Below are 12,987 nucleotides of genomic sequence, written 5' to 3' on the forward strand. Positions count from 1 at the left end.
GCAAACAAAGAAGAGAAAGGGAAATTTCTCCCAACAGCCTCAGGAGCAGTGGATTAAATCTCCACAATCAACTTGATGTACCCTACATCTGTGGAATAGCTGAATAGGCAACAAATCAAGCCAAAATTGAGATGGTGGGCTTTGGGAGCAACTGGAGACTTGGGATTTGCTTTCTGCATCTAATTTGTTTCTGGTTTATGTTTATCATAGTTTAGTGTTTAGAGCTTATTATCATTGGTAGATTTGTTTATTGATTTGGGTGCTCTCTTCCGTTTTTGTTTTTGTTTTTTAACTTTTGGGTTTATTTATTTATTTATTTTTTGGCTGTGTTGGGTCTTCTTTTCTGTACGAGAGCTTTCTCTAGTTGCGGCAAGTGGGGGTCACTCTTCATCATGGTGCACGGGCCTCTCATTATCACGGCCTCTCTTGTTGCAGAGCACAGGCTCCAGACGTGCAGGCTCAGTAATTGTGGCTCACAGGCCTAGTTGCTCTGCAGTATGTGGGATCCTCCCAGACCAGGGTTCGAACCTGTGTCTCCTGCATTGGCAGGCAGATTCTCAACCACTGCTCCACCAGGGAAACCCCCATTTTTTTTTATATGTATATATATTTTTTCCTTTTTCTCTTTTTGTGAGTGTGTCTGTGTATGCTTCTCTCTGTGATTTTGTCTGTATAGTTTTGCTTTTACCATTTGTCCTAGGGTTCTGTCTGTTGTTTTTTGTTTTTTTAGTAAGTTTTACCACTTGTTATCATTGGTGGATTTGTTTTTTGGTGTGGTTGCCCTCTTTTTTCTTTCTCTCTTTCTTTTCTTCATATTATTTTTTTATTTTTTTAATAATTTTTTTTCTATTTTTATAAATTTATCTAATTTTGTTATTATTTTTTCTCCTTTCTCTCTTTCTTTCTTTCTTTCTCTCTTTTCTCACTTTTCTTCTGAGTCATGTGGCTGACAGGGTCTTGGTGCTTTGGCTGGGAGTCACTTCTAAGCCTCTGAGGTGGGAGAGCCAAATTCAGGATATTGGTGCACCAGAGACCATCCAGCCCCAAGTAATATCAAACAGCGAAAGCCCTCCCAGAGATTTCAAGCTCAATCCTAAGACTCAGCTCCACTCAACAATCAGCAAGCTAAAGTGCTGGACACCCTATACTAAACAACTAGCAAGATAGGAACACAAACACACCCATTAGCAGACAGGCTGCCTAAAATCATAATAAGTTCACAGACACCAAAAAAAAAAAAACCATCATAGGACATGGTCCTGCCCACCAGAAAGACAAGATCCAGCCTCATCCACCAGAACACAGGCACCAGTCCCCTCCATCAGGAAGCCTACACAACCCACTGAGCCAACCTTATCCACTGGGAGCAGACACTAAAAACAATGGGAACTATGAACATGGAGTCTGTGAAATGGAGACCCCAAACACAGTAAGTTAAGCAAAAGAGAAGACAGAGAAATACACAGCAGATGAAGAGGCAGGGAAAAAATCCACCAGACCAAACAAATGAAGAGGAAATAGGCAGTCTACCTGAGAAAGAATTGAGAGTAATGATTGTAAAGCTGATCCAAAATCTTGGAAATAGAATGGAGAAAATACAAGAAATGTTTAACAAAGATATAGAAGAACTAAACAGCAAACAAACAATGATGAACAACACAATAAATGAAATTAAAAATTCTCTAGAAGGAATCAATAGCAGCAAAAGTGAGGGAGAACGGATAAGTGACCTGGAAGATAAAATAATGGAAATAACTACTGCAGAGCAGAATAAAGAATAAAGAATGAAAAGAATTGAGAACAGTCTCAGAGACCTCTGTGACAACATTAAGCACACCAACATTTGAATTAGAGGGGTCCCAGAAGAAGAAGAGAAAAAGAAAGGGACTGAGAAAACATTTGAAGGGATTATAGTTGAAAACTTCCCTAACATGGGAAAGGAAAGAGTTAATCAAGTCCAGGAAGTTCAGAGAGTCCCATACAGGATAAATCCAAGGAGAAACACGCCAAGACTCATATTAATCAAACTATCAAAAATTAAATACAAAGAAAATATATTTAAAGCAACAGGGAAAAGCAACAAATAATATACAAGGGGATTCCCATAAGGTTAAGAGCTGATCTTTCAGCAGAAACTCTGCAAGCCAGAAGGGAGTGAAAGGACATATTTAAAGTGATGAAAGGCAAACACCTACAACCAAAATTACCCTACCCAGCAAGGATCACATTCAGATTTGAAGGAAAAATTAAAACCTTTACAGACAAGCAAAAGCTGTGATGATTCAGCACAACCAAACCAGCTTTACAACAAATGCTAAAGGAATTTCCCTAAGCAGGAAATACAAGAGAAGAAAAAGAACTAGAATAACAAACCCAAAACAACTAAGAAAATGGTAATAGGAACATGGATATTGGTTACTACCTTAAATGTAAATGGATTAAATGCTCCAAACAAAGGACATAGACTGGATGAATGGATACAAAAACAAGACCCATATATATGCTGTCTACAAGAGACCCACTTCAGACCTAGGGACACATACAGGCTGAAAGTGAGGGGATGAAAAAAGATACTCCATGCAAATGAAAATCAAAAGAGAGCTGGAGGAGCATTCTCATAACAGACAAAATAGACTTTAAAATAAAGACTATTACAAGAGACAAAGAAGGACACTACATAATGATCAAGTGACCAAACCAAGAAAAAGAGAAAACAATTGTAAATATTTATGCACCCAACATAGGAGCGCCTCAATACATAAGGCAAATGCTAACAGCCATAAAAGGGGAAATTGACTGTAACACAATCATAGTAGGGGACTTTAACACTCCACTTTCACTAATGGACAGATCAACCAAAATGTATATAAATAAGGAAACACAAGCTTTAAATAATACATTAAACTAGATGGACTTAATTGATATTTACAGGACATTCCATCCAAAAGCAAAAAAATACAATTTCTTCTCAAATGCTCATGAAATATTCTCCAGAATAGATCATACCTTGTGTCACAAATCAAGTCTTGGTAAATTTAAGAAAATTGAAGGTGTATCAAGTATCTTTTCTGACAACAACACTATGAGACTAGATATCAATTACAGGAAAAAAACTGTAAAAATACAAACACATGGAGGCTAAACAATACACTACTAAATAATCAAGAGATCACTGAAGAAATCAAAGAGGAAATAAAAAAATGCCTAGAAACAAATGACAATGAAAACATGATGACCCAAAACTCATGGGCTGCAGCAAAACCAGTTCTAAGAGGGAAGATTATAGCAATACAGTCCTACCTCAAGAAATGAGAAACATCTCAAACAACCTAACATTACACCTAAAGCAATTAGAGGAAGAAGAACAAAAAAACCCCACAGTTAGCAGAAGGAAAGTAATCATAAACATCAAATCAGAAATAAATGAAAAAGAAATGAAGGAAACAATAACAAAGATCAATAAAGCTAAAAGCTGGTTCTTTGAGAAGATAAACAAAATTGATAAAACATTAGCCAGGCTCATCAAGAAAAAAAGGGAGAAGACTCAAATCAATAGAATTAGAAATGAAAAAGGAGAAGTAACAACTGACACTGCGGAAATACAAAGGATCATGAGAGATTACTATAAGCAACTCTTTGCCAATAAAATGGACAACCTGGAAGAAATGGACAGATTCTTAGAAAAGAACAGCCTTCCGAGACTGAGCCAGGAAGATATACAAAATATAAACAGACCAAACACAAGCACTGAAATTGAAACTGGGATTTAAAATCTTCCAACAAACAAAAGCCCAGGACCAGATGGCTTCACAGGCAAATTCTATCAAACACTTAAAGAAGAGCTAACACCTATCCTTCTCAAATTCTTCCAAGATATAGAAGAGGGAGGTACATTCCCAAAATCATTCTACAAGGCCACCATCACCCTGATACCAAAACCAGACAAAGATGTCACAAAGAAAGAAAACTACAGGCCAATATCACTGATGAACATAGATGCAAAAATCCTCAACAAAATACTAGCAAACAGAATCCGACAGCACATTAAAAGGATCATACACTGTGATCAAGTGGGGTTTATCCCAGAGTTGCAAGGATGCTTCAATATACGCAAATCAATCAATGTGATAAAACATATTAAGAAATTGAATGAGAAAACACATATGATCATCTAAATCAAAAGCTTCTGACAAAATTCAACACCCATTTATGATAAAAACCCTCCAGAAAGTAGACAGAGAAGGGACTAAACTCAACATAGTAAAGGCAATATATACAAACCCACAGCCAACATCGTTCTCCACGGTGAAAAACTGAAACCATTCCCAGTAAGATCAGGAACAAGACACGGTTGCCTACTCTCACCACTATTATTCAACCTAATTTTGGAAGTTTTAGCCACAGCAATCAGAGAAGAAAAAAAAATAAAAGGAATCCAAATCAGAATAGAAGAAGTAAAACTGTCATTGTTTGCAGATGACATGATACTACACATAGAGAATCTTAACGATATTATGAGAAAACTACTAGAGTGGATCAATAAATTTAGTAAAGTAGCAGGATGCAAAATTAATGTACAGAAATCTCTTGCAGTCCTATACACTAACGATGCAAAATCTGAAAGAGAAATTAAGGAAACACTCCCATTTACCATTGCAAAATAAAGAATAAAAGAGTTAGGAATAAACCTACTAAGAAGACAAAATACCTGTATGCAGAAAACTATGACACTGATTAAAGAAATTATAGATGATACAAAGAGATGGAGAGATATACCATGTTCTTGGATTGGAAGAATCAATATTGTGAAAATGACTATAATACCCAAAGCTATCTACAGATTCAATGCAATCCTTATCAAACTACCAATGACACTATTCACAGAACTAGAAAGAAATATTTCACAATTTGAATGGAAACAACATAGACCCTAAATATCTAAAGTAATCTTGAGAAAGAAAAACAGAGCTGGAGGATTCAGACTCCCTGACTTCAGACTATACTACAAAGCTACAGTAATCAAGACAGTATGGTATGGGCACAAAAAAAAGAAATATAGATCAATGGAACAAGATAGAAAGCCCAGAGATAAACACATGCACATATGGTCCCCTTATCTTTGATAAAGGAGGCAAGAATATACAATGGGGAAAAGATAGCCTCTTCAGTAAGTGGTGCTGGGAAAACTGGACACCTACATGTAAAAGGATGAAAAGGGAACACTCCCTAACACCATACACAAAAATAAACTGAAAATGGATTAAAGACCTAAATGTAAGGCCAGACACTATCAAACTCTTTGAGGAAAACATAGGCAGAACACTCTATGACATAGATCACAGAAAGATCCTTTTTGACCCACCTCCTAGAGAAATGGAAATAAAAACAAAAATAAACAAATGGGACCTAATGAACCTTAAAAGCTTCTGCACAGCAAAGGAAACCATGACAAGATGAAAAGACAACCTTCAGAATGGGAGGAAATATTTGCAAATGAAGCAACTGACAAGGGATTTATCTCCAAAATACACAAACAGCTCATGCAGTTCAATATCAAAAAAACAAAAAACCCAATGCAAAAATGGGAAGAAAACCTAAATAGACATTTTCCCAATGAAGATATACAGATTGCCAACAAACACATGAAAGGATGCTCAACATCACTAATCATTAGAGTAATGCAAATCAAAACTACAATGGGGTATCACCTCACACCAGTCAGAATGGCCATCATCAAAAAATTTACAAAAAATAAATGCTGAATAGGGTGTGGAGAAAAGGGGACCGTTTTGCACTGTTGGTGGGAATGTAAATTGATACAGCCACTCTGGAGAACAGTATGGAGGTTCCTTAAAAAACTAAATATAGAACTCCCATACTCCCCAGGAATCTCACTACTATGCATATACCCTGAGAAAACCATAATTCAAAAAGAGTCATGTACCACAATGTTCATTGCAAGTCTATTTACAATAGCTGGGACATGGAAGCAACGTAAGTGTCCATTGACAGATGAATGGTTAAAGAAGATGTGGCACATATATACAATGGAATATTACTCAGCCATAAAAAGAAACGAAATTGAGTTATTTGTAGTGAGTTGGATGGACCTCAAGACTTTGTACAGAGTGACTTATGTCCAAAAGAGAAAAATGAATACCATAGGTTAACACATATATATGGAATCTAAGAAGAAGAAAAAAAAAAAGGTTATGAAGAACCTAGGGGCATTACAGCAATAAAGACACAGATGTAGAGAATGGGCTTGAGGACTTGGGGAGGGGGAAAGGGTAAGCTGGGACGAAGTGAGAGAGTGACATTGACCTATATACACTACCAAATGTAAAATAGATAGCTAGTGGGAAGCAGCTACATAGGCTACAGGGAGATAAGCTCCGTGCTTTCTGTCCACCTAGAGGGGTGGGATAGGGAAGGTGGGAGGGAGATGCAAGAGGGAGGAGATTTGTGGATATATGTATATGTATAGTTGATTCGCTTTGTTATACACCAGAAACTAACACACCATTATAAAGGAATTATACTCAAATAAAGATGTTAAATAAAAAAACACACCTTTATATATTTTTTCTAATTGTTAATTCTTTGAGATCAAACCAAAACCTTACATTTAGTTCCGCAAATACTTGAGTTTATTTGATTTTAAATCCATTTCTTTTCACCTCCACAAAGCAACTACTTTAGTGTTTTGCACATAATAAATGTTTAGTAAAAATATTAATTGACTAAATGTCAAGAAATTCTGTAAAAGCACTTATTTACAAAAGAGATCATCTTTGATACAATGCACAACCAGGGCATTTCTCTTGGTTTCTGAGTACAGGCAATAAACTATTTTTATCTAAATTTAAACAGAAAAAGTTTTATTAGAAGATGTTAAAAGGCTATAGAAGAGCCATGGAACATGGTTTCAAAACTATAGAGTCAAAAGAACATCAGCCAGTGCATAAGTCCACCCACAGCATGGAGCTCTTAGAAGAAATCTGTCTCTTGCCAATCATCGGTAGTAATGCTAAGGGTGAAATCAGAACCACCATGCTTATAAGAGGAGCTGCTCCCTGACTACTTCCAAATGTTGTATAAGCATATCTGCAAAGCAAAGCTCAGGCCATAATCAAAATTAAAGTGCCACATTGTATCCAGGACGTGTAGTCTTTAGCTTTTCTTAGCCTTCACAGTAGAGGAAGGCAGATTAGAAGTGTCTGGAAGAGGCATTGAGGAATATAATCTGCAGAATCTACCATACTCAGAAATTATTTCTCGCAGAAATATTTATAACAACAATGTGTATTATGACAAATTTTAAAAGTAAGAAGGAGATTACACTTATAGTTTTCAGTCATTATCCCATTTCCAACTGCCTTATATTATAGAAAGTTGGTTGCATATATAGTGAGAGTTGAACATAATGACTAAAAATAAAAATGATTAGTTGATAGATTCAAAATTTTTTACTCCTGGTGATTTCTTGAAAAGAACAGACTTCCAAACTGCCTTTAATTAGTGTTGTTCATAGTACCATGCTAATGTTTGTCTTATTTAATGGCCTATCAAATTTAAACTGGCTTTTATTTTACCTAGATTATGAATTGAAAACACAGTGTTCTCCCATAATTCTTAGTGTTTGACTGATTGCAATGATATAATTTCCTTAAATTTCTACTCGATGATAGTAAAGCAAAAAATTTTGTTTTAATCAAAATTTAACAATGAAAGTAAGTTTAAATATACTAAGATTAAATCAGCAAATACTATTTCTCTCAATTAAAGAAAATATATGGTAAGTGTTAATGCAAACCTTTTATACTGAGCAGTAAAGAGTTAAATTATTTACTTCTGGAAGTAATATGTGATAACTTTGGTCTAAAGGCACACACCAACATCAAAACATTCATTCATTTTTTTCATTCAACATATATATCAAGCACCTACAAAGTCTAAGCACACCTTTGGACACTGAAAAATAAGATGAACACATTCCAGAGGGATTTTACGTCTATTGGGAAAACTGAGTCTTAAGTTATTAATTGTGACATAGCATGATTAGTGTTAAGATAAAACAGAGGTTAGTAAATTTTGGCCCATGGGCTAAATCTCGCTCAAGGCTTATTTTAGTACAGGTCTCCAGCTAAGAACATATTTTACATATTTAAGGGGAGGAGGAGGAGGAGGAGGAGAAACAGATGAAGGAGAAGGAGAAGAAGTAGAAGATGAAGCAGAAGCAACAACAACAGAGACTGTACATGACCAGCAAAACATATACTTACTACTTTTTTTACAGAAAAAGTTTGCTGAATCCTCAGATGTGGGATAAACAGAGATCTCTAGAAGCAAAGATACAGAAGTATAACCTAATTGGTCTTGGAAAAATTGTCTTCACAATAAATAAATTTGGTGAGATGAAGGTTAAGGAACTTCTCCAGGAAGTGGGAACAGCATGTGTAAAAACCTAGAGGAGGAGAGCACCACTAGAACTGATGAAAGTATAGAACGTCTGAAACATGAACAGAAAGGAGAAGAATGATTCAATGTAAACTTGGAGACTCAGACCTGGCCCAGATGCAAACGGACTTTTAAACAATATTAAGGATTTTATATTTTAATCTATTGATGATGGGAAGAAAAAATATTGGTAAGGAGATGAATGATAAGATAAATTTTACTTTAGTACCAGTTAGTATAGCTGAATGTATAGGGTATAGTATAACCGAGGAAAAGGAGAGTGGGAAGAGAGGAGAGGAAAAAAAGAATTTAAAGTGGTGACAGAAATCTGGTTCTGGGTAAGATGGAATAAGCACACAGGCATATCATAGTACAAATCCTAAAAGCCAAAGACAAGGAGAATATATTGAAGCAGAAAGAGAAAAATAACTCATCACTGACAAGTGAACCATAATAAGATTAACAGTTGACTTCTCATCCGAAACTATTTGAAGCCAGAAGACAATGGGATAATATATTCAAAGTGTGCCAAAAATGAAACAAAACCGTTTCAACAAAGAATTCTATATCTAACAAAAATATCTTTCAAAACTAAAGAAAAGCATTTCTAGTTAAATAAAACCTGAGATTATCCATTGCTAACACATACTCCTTAAAAGAAATGCTAAAGGAAGATCTTCAGACTGAAAGCAAAGAACACCAAACAATAATTCAAATCTGCTTGAAAAATCAAAAAGTGACACTAAAGGTAAATATGTAATTACAGAAGGTGGCATAAACATATATTTATTATCCTTCTTCTCTTACCTGTCTTAAACAATGATTTGTGAAATAACAAGTGCATGATTCTGATTTGGGTCTATAATATAAAAATGTAATATACTTGCCAATAACAGCACAAGGAGGTAGATAGGAGAAACTTATAATGGACTAAGGAAATGACATCAGATGGTAACTCGAATTTACAGGAATAAATGAAGATAACTTGATAGAGTAAATAAGGTGTTTAATATAGCAAACACTATAAATACATACTTGCCCTCTCTTTTTCTCACAGTTTCTTTAAAAGACATAAAACTACATAAAATAATAATGATAATTTATTGTTCAGTTTGTAACATATATGAATGCAATATGTACAATAATAGTGCACAAAGAAGGAAAAGGAAATAGAGCTATATATTGTAGCATTTCTACATCTAACTGGAAATAAGTTAGTAAAAATTTGAAGTAGGTTCTGATAAATTGAGATGTATATGGTTAGCCCTAGAGCAAATATTAGAGAAATAACAAATATAGTAAATTAAAAAATCAGTTTTTCTAGTCCAGCAAGTAAGGAGCTTAGGAGACACAACTGCATCCTAACAACAAGTAGAAAGCTAAAAAAAACTGAAAAATCAAGAATTCTTAACTCATAAGAGATATGAGGTCATAGGTCAAACTGCTGCCCACAAAATTGAAGAGACTAACAAGCAAATACAGAGAATCACAACTTACTAGAGCAGAAACCTCAATAAAAACCAGGATTGAGGTAGAAAGATCAGAACTGTAATTGACAAAATGCTGAAGGTTCACTGCAGACAAATCTGAGAATTAAAAACTCCAAGAGGACCCAGACAACAGAGAATCCTCATTCTTTTATGACTTTTACCTCCTGGATCTCTACCAGGTTCCTACAGTAAATATATAGAAAAATTCCTCATGCTTCTGGCATGAAATAGGACAGCACACTTTGTTCTTAACAAGACCTGCCTTTAGGAGAAACCTAGTTTGGTCGAGCTTAACCTAACAGGGTTTTATCAAAGGTTAACTGAACTGAAGAAAGGGAAATTCCTAACTCCAGTCCACTCTGGCCAACCTGCCCTATCTAATGGGGGCGGGGGGGAGGGAGGACTGAGAAGTATGTATGAAGTTCACATTCCAGAGGCATAGGCTTGCTATAAGACTGAGACCTCCTCCCCCTACACCTTACGACCATATTACTAAAATATATAATAGCAATCTGGTACCCAGTATATCATGCCTAGCTATCAAGAAAAAAATTTTAAAACATACTAAAAAGCAAAAGTCACAGATGGAAAAGATAGAGTAAGCATCAGAATGAGACATGCCAAGGATGTTGAAATTATCAGATTGGGAATTTATATACTAAGGGTTCTAATGAATAAAGTAGACAGCAAGCAAGAACAAATAAACAATGGAAGCAGAGAGAGGGAAGTCCTATTAAAAAAATAATAAAAATAAATGCTTGAATTAAAAAGAAATATAACAGAAATAAAGAACACCATTGATAGGGTTATCAGCAGACTGCACACAGCTGAGAAAGAATATGTGAGCTCTAGGATATCTAATCAGAAACCTCAAAAAGTGAAAGGCAAAGAGAAGAAAGACTTAAAAATAAATAGAGTAATCAAGAACTGTGAGACAACTGCAAAAGGTACAACATGCCTAATGGGACTATCAGAAGAAAAAAAAAGAGAGAAAGGAACAGGAGAAATATTTGAAACAGTAATGACTGAGAATTTCTCTAAATTAATAGTAAACACCAAACCATAGATCAATCCAGAAGCTCAGAGAACACGTAGCAGGATAAATGCAGAATAAATGTCCCCCCAGAAAACAAAAACAAAACAAACAAAAAACCAAACAACTACACCTCAGCATTTTATTTTCAATTTATAGAAAAGCAGAGATAAAGAAAAAATCCTGAAAGAAGCCAGAGGATAAAGCATCTTACATGTAGAGGATCAATGATAAAAATTACAACCAACTCCTCAGAAATTATGCAAACCAGAAGAGAGAGGAGTGAAATATTGAGAATGTTAAGAGAGAAAATCCATCAATGGAGAATTCTTGACTCTGCGAAATTATCCTTCAAAAGTGGTGGAGAAATAAAGACTTTCTCAGGCAAAGAAAAATTTAAGGAATTTGTTGCCTCTATATCTGCCTTGCAAGAAATGTTAAAATAAATTCTTTAGAGAGAAAGATAATTATATAGGCCAGAAACTCAGCTCTATATAAAGAAAGGGAAAGTCTCAGAGAAGGAATAAAGTGAAGGTAACATAAAAACTTTTATTTTTCTTCTTCTTAATTGATCTAACAGATAACAGTTTGTTCAAAATAATAATGACAACACTGTATTTGACTATGTATGCTTAGGAATATATATATATATATATGCCTAGCTATGTTACATATGAGTACAATCACTGACAGCAATGCTACAAAAGATAGGAGGGAGGAATGAGGATTATTTTATTATAAGATAGTCACACTACCTGTGAATCAGTAAGTGTTATTTGTAAGTGGACTTGGATTAGTTATAAGTGTACATCCTAAACTCTAGGGTAACCACTAAAAACAGTAAAAAACTTTTACTAAAAACAGTATAACTGACATGCTAAGAAAAGAGAGAAAATGGAATCATATGAAATGTTCAGTTAAAACCACAAAAGGCAGAAAATGAGTAGAAGCCAAAAACAGAGAACAAAGAACAAGAGTAACAATTAGAAAACAGTAACAAATATGGCAAATTTTATCCAAATATATCAATAATCACTTTGAATGTCAATGGTTTAAATGTACCAATTAAAAGACAGAGATTGTCAGAGTGTATAAAAAGAAAAGAGACCCAACAATATGTTATCTATAAGAAACCCACTTTAAATATAAAGACACATATAGATAAAAAATAAATGTATGGAGAAAATATACCATACTAACACTAATCAAAAGAAAGTGCAAATAGCTATATTAACTTCAGACAGAGCAGACTTCAAAGTAAGGAATGTTATGAGAGATAAAGAGGGCATTACATAATGATAAAGAGGTCAATTGTCCAGGAAGACATAATGATCCTTAACATATATTTGTTAACAACAGAGTGTCAAAATATGTGAAGCAAAAATTATAGAACTTCAAGGATAAATAGATAAATCCACTATTGTATTTGGAGACTTCAACTCCTCTCTCTCAAAAAGGGAAAGATCCAACAGGAGTTGAATTCAATACCACCATCGGTGAACTGAATAGAGGATATCTATAGACTACAACAACAGCAGATGACTCATTCTCCTCAAGGTCACATGGAATATTCACCAAGAGAGACCACATTCTGCACTATAAAACACGACTTAAATTTAGAAGGATAAAAATCATACAATGTGTGCCCTTAGACCACAATGGAATTAACTAGAAATCAATAACAGAAAGATAATTGGAAAATTTCAAAATATGTGGAGATTAAGCAACACACTTCCAAATAATACATGGGTCAAAGAAGAAATCTCAAGAGAAATTTAATAATATTTTGAATTAAATGTAAATGAAAACACAATTTATCGAAATTTGTGGGATGCAGTGAGAGCAGTGTTTTAAGGGAAATTTATGGCATTGAATGCATTTATTAGGAAAGAAGAAGTAGCTAACATAAAAAAAAATCTAAGCTTCCAACATAGGAAATTAGAAAAAGAAAAGCAAATTAAATCTTAAGTAAGCAAATGGAATAAAATAAAAAAAAATAGGGCA

General features: G+C 34.5%; 1 protein-coding gene across 1 annotated transcript in view; it reads right to left on the reverse strand.

Moving 5' to 3' along the window:
- Positions 1-7,555, reverse strand: part of CNBD1 (cyclic nucleotide binding domain containing 1) — a 62,475-nt gene extending 54,920 nt beyond the window's left edge. The window contains exon 1 of the mRNA XM_082363211.1: positions 1-7,555. This exon is cut by the window's left edge and continues 36,594 nt beyond it. The gene's annotated coding sequence lies outside the window, so the exon portion shown is untranslated.
- Between the last annotated feature and the right edge of the window lie 5,432 nt (positions 7,556-12,987).

Source organism: Balaenoptera borealis (assembly GCF_965194805.1).
Source record: "Balaenoptera borealis genome assembly, chromosome: 17".
NCBI lineage: Eukaryota > Metazoa > Chordata > Mammalia > Artiodactyla > Balaenopteridae > Balaenoptera > Balaenoptera borealis.